This window comes from Mirounga leonina, unplaced genomic scaffold, assembly GCF_011800145.1.
Source record: "Mirounga leonina isolate KUSES-001 unplaced genomic scaffold, KU_Mleo_1.0 Mir_224, whole genome shotgun sequence".
NCBI lineage: Eukaryota > Metazoa > Chordata > Mammalia > Carnivora > Phocidae > Mirounga > Mirounga leonina.
In genome coordinates, this window is record NW_023270615.1 from 17,252,561 (window position 1) to 17,259,440 (window position 6,880).

The 6,880-nt window shown below is 47.9% G+C and overlaps 1 long non-coding RNA gene across 1 annotated transcript in view; it reads right to left on the minus strand.

The window, feature by feature from the left end:
- LOC118026367 overlaps positions 1-3,073 on the minus strand; it is a 49,374-nt gene extending 46,301 nt beyond the window's left edge. The window contains exon 1 of the long non-coding RNA XR_004683545.1: positions 2,777-3,073. This is a non-coding gene — a long non-coding RNA (uncharacterized LOC118026367). The remainder of the gene's footprint in view (positions 1-2,776) is intronic.
- Between the last annotated feature and the right edge of the window lie 3,807 nt (positions 3,074-6,880).

Genomic DNA, 6,880 nt, shown 5'->3' on the forward strand with positions numbered 1-6,880 from the left:
TCCCAGGACCCTGGGATCATGACCTGAGCCGAAGGCAGACGCTTAACGACTGAGCCACCCAGGCGCCACCCCAGCAGGTTCTTTTAGGTTAAAAAAAAGTCACACAAATGTCTGCACCTGAATGGGCTCTATTTTCAGGCACTTCTCTCAATAAGTCACTAATGAGAAGAATGAAAATTGAGAGAAAATAAGTAATTGATGGAATAAATATTGATTTTACCATAACCCAGCTTACTTTCTTAACAAGAAAAAAACTGTAGAATAATGTTCAAAAGTAAAATGTTAGTAACTGCAACACATGATATTTAGCTGGATCCCAGATTAAAAAAAAAAAAAAAAAAAAAACCCAAATCAAAAAAACAACAGCAAAACCCAAGGGCTGAAGGACATTATCAGGACAAACGGGGAAGCTTGGATATAGACCGTCTATTTAGATAATTGCATTATTTCAATGTCAACTTTTTTTTTTTTTAAAGATTTTATTTATTTATTTGAGACAGAGAGAATGAGAGAGAGAGAGCACATGAGAGGGGGGAGGGTCAGAGGGAGAAGCAGACTCCCCGCCGAGCAGGGAGCCCGATGCGGGACTCGATCCAGGGACTCCAGGATCATGACCTGAGCCGAAGGCAGTCGCTTAACCGACTGAGCCACCCAGGCGCCCCTAATGTCAACTTTCTTGAGTGTGACAATTATTTTGATATATTTTAGGGGACAAATGCTAAAGTATTCAATAGTGAAGTGTCTTGATGTCTGCAGTTAACTCTCAGATGCTTCATCCAGAAAACTATCTATGTGAACATGTGTGTGAGTGTGTGTGTGTATAAAATAAGTTTTGCCTGACGACATAGACACGTGTGTGTCATATACGTATGGATATAGTCAAGTGCAGCAAAACATTAACAATTCGTTAATCTAGTAAAGGATATGTAGACATTCATCTGGTTATTTTTTCAACTTTTCTGTAGGTTGGATATTTCATAATAAAAGGCTGGAGAGAGGGGCGCCTGGGTGGCTCAGATGGTTAAGCGTCTGCCTTCAGCTCAGGTCATGATCCCAGGGTCCTGGATCGAGCCCCACATGGGGCTCCTGGCTCAGCGAGGAGCCTGCTTCTTTCTCTCCCTCTGCCTCTCTCCCTGCTCATGCTTTCTCTCTCTCTCTCTCTGTAGCTCTGTGTCTCAAATGAATAAATAAAAAAAAAAAGATTTTAAAAAAAATAAAAGGCTGGAGAGAGGCTAAAGAATTTTTTAAGTGGAGTAAGAGTATATTTCCACTGAAAAATGACCATATCTATAACCTTTTAAAATCAACCAGTGGATAAATATTATTTTGTATAGTTGAATTCATTTGTTTCCAGTGGAACATTTTCTCCTCTTTTTCAAAATATTGGTCCCAATTTATTAAACTGGATGTATTTTGTGCTTAAATTTAAAGTATCATTTCCCCGGGGCGCCTGGGTGGTGCAGTCGGTTGAGCGTCAGACTGCTGGTTTCGGCTCAGGGTGGTGAGATCGAGCCCCGCATTGGGCTCCGTGCTCAGTGGGGAGTCTGCTTCTCTCCCTCTCCCTCTGCTCCTCCCCTCCATGCTCTCTCTCTCTCTTAAATAAATAAATCTTTTAAAAAATAAATAAGTAAAGTGTAATTTCCCCAAGTGCTTTGGCGTAAACTTACTTGTGAATGAAATCTTAACTTTGGGGATAAAACCTCAGCATGTCAGAATCAGACCCTTGGGCGTTTCAAGGGCAAATTCCCGTAAGTTTTGTCACCCCCTTCTAGGGAGTCAGTGCCCAAGGGGGGGGGCCCTTCCACAGCCCAAGAGGATTTCAAACGTTCTATGCCCACACTGGGGTCAACCAGCAGCCACACGCTTCGGCCTCATGGGCCAGGGGGAGCCATGGGGGACAGTGGAGAAGAATCTCTGATCCTGGTACCAAAGCAAGTTAAGAAAACTTCTCCCTCCCACTTGCATCATTTATGATTCTTTGCTGCAAGTGACAGAAAACTTGGTTAAAATTGGAGTAAGCAAGCAAAGGAATTAAATGTCTCACCTACTGTAAGGTCCAGAAGGACAGGCAGATTCCACTGCTAACACCACAAGGACTCTGCCTCCCCTGGGGCTCCATTCCCAGACACTTCACCAAGGATACCAACATGGCAGCCCAGGCCCTTGGGCAGCCCCTGGGGATCCACTGAGGAACTGAGGAGACCTTTTTCCCAGAGTCTCCCTGGGTCTCAGGGTGTCATGTGCCCGCCTCTGAGCCAGTCACCATTAGGAAGGAGATTGTTGAAATAAAAAACACATGGAGACCAGCCTTAAAAATTCCCTGAGCTGATGAAACCAGTTTAGTCATACAAATAAAGCTTAATTTAGCTTATTTTGCAAGACTGACTGGACCTGGGTCATCCCTCGATTGTGCCTCTGAACATCACAAGCAAAACTTGAACTGCGTCCCCAGGTTGGTATGAGGTAACCACTGAGCAGTTCCATATAACTTGAGAATGTTCTAGCATCATGACCAGTCCCTGGGAAGAACATAGTCACCGACTTCTCCCCATATGGGCTGCTTTATGACCATCTACCCCTGAGCCTCCTTCCATGCTCTGGTGTGAGTGCTCTTGGTTTGCAAACTGCCTTTTTGGTGTGTGCACAATAAACTTTTACTAATTGCTACTGTGGTGATTCACTGGTTTTACTTCTGTTATTTCTGAACCTTTGACAAAGTAAATGCTCTCCCTCCCGGATGCTGTGCTGATTGGAGGAAACGGACACTTGTACTCACCCACTCCACCGTGCAGGGTGCTGAGGTCAGAGCCTGGTGATCCCCAAGTGTCAGCTAGCAGAAGTGGGGTGCAGGACGCTGGAGCCCCATGTCACCCCATGTCACCCCAGAAATCGTGACTTAATGGAGCCTGGGACCTGGGATAGAGAAGGAAGTAAGTTCAAGGAGGAAAAAGGAACATCTTATTCTTCATTCTCTTCTGAAACATTGTCAATCTGCAAAAGACAAGATCTTCCCCTCCCTGTGGATAGAGATTCCTTTTTGTTGATGAGCTTCATCCTGCTTAGAGTTGGAATAGGAGAGGCCCATCTTTCAGTGTAGGTACATTGGAACAAAAACTCACTAATGTTGCTGGCGTCCCACCCTGAGCCCTAGCTCCTGGGTCCTCCAGGAACTCCTTCCTGATGGATGCCATCTGGCTGGAACCACAGGTTTCCGGTGTGGACAAGTCTAAGTGTGGGGCCTGGGGACAACCGTCCTCACTCTGTCAGCAACATTCCCCAGGAGGGCTCAACAGGGTGCCCATCACACTAGGGATGCAGAGAAGGAGGTCTGAGGGATGTCCAAGGCCAGTTCCTCCCAAGTTCACCCGAGACCAGGGTCTGAGTGCAAGGAATGTACTAGGCACGGCTCCCAGGAAGCACTCATAAGGAGTAGAAGTGAGACAGAAGAGAAGCAAGCCAACATGGGGTGCTTTACTGAAGTTATGGCTGTGGACAGTGGTGGCTCAGTCTCACTGGTCTCGAGATGGGAGGAAAGTAGACAACATACTTCAGACTTGTCCCACCCAAGGGTCAAAGCGTCCAGGACCTTAATTTACCTACTTCTGTGGGTTCACGAGTTCAAGGTTATGCCTGGGGTCTTCAGCCCCCTGCTACTTTGTACCAGTCCTGTGTGGGGGTCAGGCACATAGGGTCTTCAGACGGGCAGGTGTGGATGATGTTGTGAGAACCTAGCAGTGCACGTGGCTTTGGTGAGTGTCCTGGGAGTATGGTGGGACACTGAGTCACCTACAGGACATGTCTTCCTAGGTGCTTGTTGGAAGCAGTGTAATGGCCCTACTGTGAAGGGGTGGTATACCCAGCATGGACTATCAAGTCCCCTGGGGGGGGGGGGCGTACATCTGCTCTCATAATCTCAGATGTCTCATAATTCACAAGAAGCCAAATGGGATTAGAAACTGTGGCAGAGGGTAGGACGCAGGGCTACCAGCTACCACAACCCACCCAGCTGGCTCAGAGGGGAGATGGCAAGCCCGCCCAGCTTTGGTCCTGAAGACGTCTGGTGCACACACAGTGGAGAAATCTCAACAACCAAGCTGAGCGAAATCTTGAATATATTCGCTTTCCTGCTCACCAGGGTTTCCGAGGTGGCACCCACAAGTGGGACGAGGTGCCAAAGGTAATGAGTTCTTATGTAATCTAGGCACCAAACCCAATTTGCTGGAAGAATTTGGGGCCTTCAACAAGCAGATGAAGAAGGAGGCCTGGGTATCTTTCTGCTTACTCAAAGTACATAGAGTGGAATACTAGAGCCCTCTAGACAAACAATGGGGTTTAAACCACACCTCTTGGACTTGCCATGGACCTTTGGGCATGATACTCATCTTCTCTGAGCTTCTATTTCCTCATCTGAAAAATCAGCATGGAATAACTTGCCTTGCAGATTTGTCCTGAGGGTTACCTGGGGTGGTGCGCGGCCCATGCAAAGCGCCCACGTTACAGGGACTCAGTAACTGAGGCATCGGCTGGCTCAGAGCTGCTGACCCTAGCTGGGCTCCTGGTCACAAGTTTTATAACCCGCATTACCTGCAAATGACCTGCCATTTCTGTAAGAAGGCCAGGGCAAAGGAAGAACAAAGAGAGAAAAAAAACTGGACACTCAGAAGGGGAGAAACTAAGGTCCCCCGGGGAGATGGTTGACTTTTGGCAAGCTATTAATACAGTAAAGCTATTAATGTTGGCGGAGTGGGTCCATTCTCTTGGCAGGCATTCAATTGTGTTCTCTCTCTCTAGCAGAATGCTAAGTGGACAGGGTGGGAAAGGAAAAGCTTTTAGGGGTGAACCCCTTCCCACTCACCCAGAAGGGCTCCAGGAATGGTCACAGCCTGAATCAGCAAGCCAGCTCAGCAGCTCTCCACGTGAACGTCTTTGGCTGAGGCCACAGAAATCTTGACTTTGTGCTCAAAATAGAGCACTGATTCAGAAGGCTTCCTGATAAGAGACCAAAACGAAACAGTAAATTGTTCTGTCACAAAAGACAAGGGAGTGTTTTAAAGATCTATTTTGGGGGCCACTTCTCTCTTCCCTCTGTAGGCTGAAGTCATTATCGGCAGCGTGGGCTGTGGGCTCGTGGCCTGGGGACAGGAGCTTATTCACGTGGTGGTAAAGACTGATTACTCGGTGTGCTTGTCCTTCATCGGAGGGCTCCGAGGCTGAAGACCTTTATTGTTACCATGTAAGACCTTCAGTCAGAGGCGAGCTGCAGCCTCTGGAATAATCTATTTTGGGACACTTGATACAGAATAGACTTATGTGACAGGAGCGATGTCATGCCCAGAAATTGGAATTCGGAGGCGAAAGCAACGGGCTGTTAGTAAGTTTTCTTGAAAACTAGCCTCTGTTGATATGACTCAAGTGTTTTGCCTTCCCAGACAGCACAACAGAGAAAGCCGCTTCTTGCCTCGTATCCCTGTGGCTCTACATCCAACAGAGTGGGATGGACTACATTGTGCTCCAGCCTTAGAATGTGCCCAGAGACGAGATCACCCAGCCACCTTCCCCAGGGGGGGTGGGAAATCCCATCCACTCCTCCTCAGATTCAGCCATGTCCACCTACTCAGTACATTTTAAAAACTTCCTTGTTTTGAAATCACTTCACCTGTGCAGAAAAGTTGCAAGAGTATTACAAATGGCTCCCATGTACCCTTCCCCCAGATCTCCCAAATGTTGACATTTCACCACACGTATTATTTGCTATAGATACATAGTATTTTTTTTCTGACCATTTGAGAGAAAGTTGTAGCCACGATCCCTTTTGAAATGCTCCAAGGAACGTGAGCTTCCCAGAAGCATTCTTTTGCATAAGGCGAAGTACACTGACAAAATCAGAAAATTAGCATTGACGTAATAATATTACGGAATATCCAGGCCTCACTCAAATTTCACCAGTTGTCGCAACAATGTCCTTTAGAGAAAAGGACGACAGGATTCTGCCTGCGATCGCACACTGCGTCTAGTTGTTGGGTCTTCTTAGGCTCCTTTAATCTGGAACCACTCCTCAGGTTTTCCTGAGGTTAGTCTTTTTAAGGAATACACGCCAGTTACTTTGTAAAATGTCTCTCGGTTTGGACTTAAGGAATGAATTAACCAGAAAATCGCCTTTTGGCAACGATCATAGTAATGAGGGATTCAGCCCTGCATCAGATAATGCCGAGGAGGGTCTGACAGACATAGCAGGTTCACACGGTCCGGCGCACGTCCCCGCATTGTGCTTCTCAGCTTCAAGGGGAAGAAGAGCGACCTCACGGCGGGGAAACCGGGCAGACCCCCCTGAACTTGGCCATGGCAGCCGACACTGGGACACACTGACTTCAGGCGCCTCCTGATGTGACGGGCTGAGAAAAACACAGCATTTTACTTTTGTTGGGTTCCTGCCCAAAATGTATAACCTGGCTCCATTCATGACCACCCAACAGAACACATCAGAATGGGGACTCAAGGGAGGCGGTGAAGGACTGAGGGCTCTTTGCAGGTGAGGGGCGCTCGCAGTGCGACCCCCCACTCCTGCATCGGCCGGAGCTCCCGGCTTGGCCAGGACCTTCTCCGGCTCTCCCTGCCTGCGTGAGGCCCTTCCTCTACAGTCAGGAGGAACTTGCTAGCCCACCCATTTCCCAACAATCCTCGGCTGCAGCTCCTTGTTTCACATCCTCCTTTTCCCACGGAGGCTTTAAGACCATGAAACACTTTGAGCTTAATTAACGCTGCATCAGAGACAGCGTCATCATCCTTGACCTTGACTCGGCCTCCCCCACAGATCTGCACGCCTGGGGCCATGCCCCCCCCCCCCCCTTGTCCTTCCTTCTGTTTTCTCTCCACGGTGTTA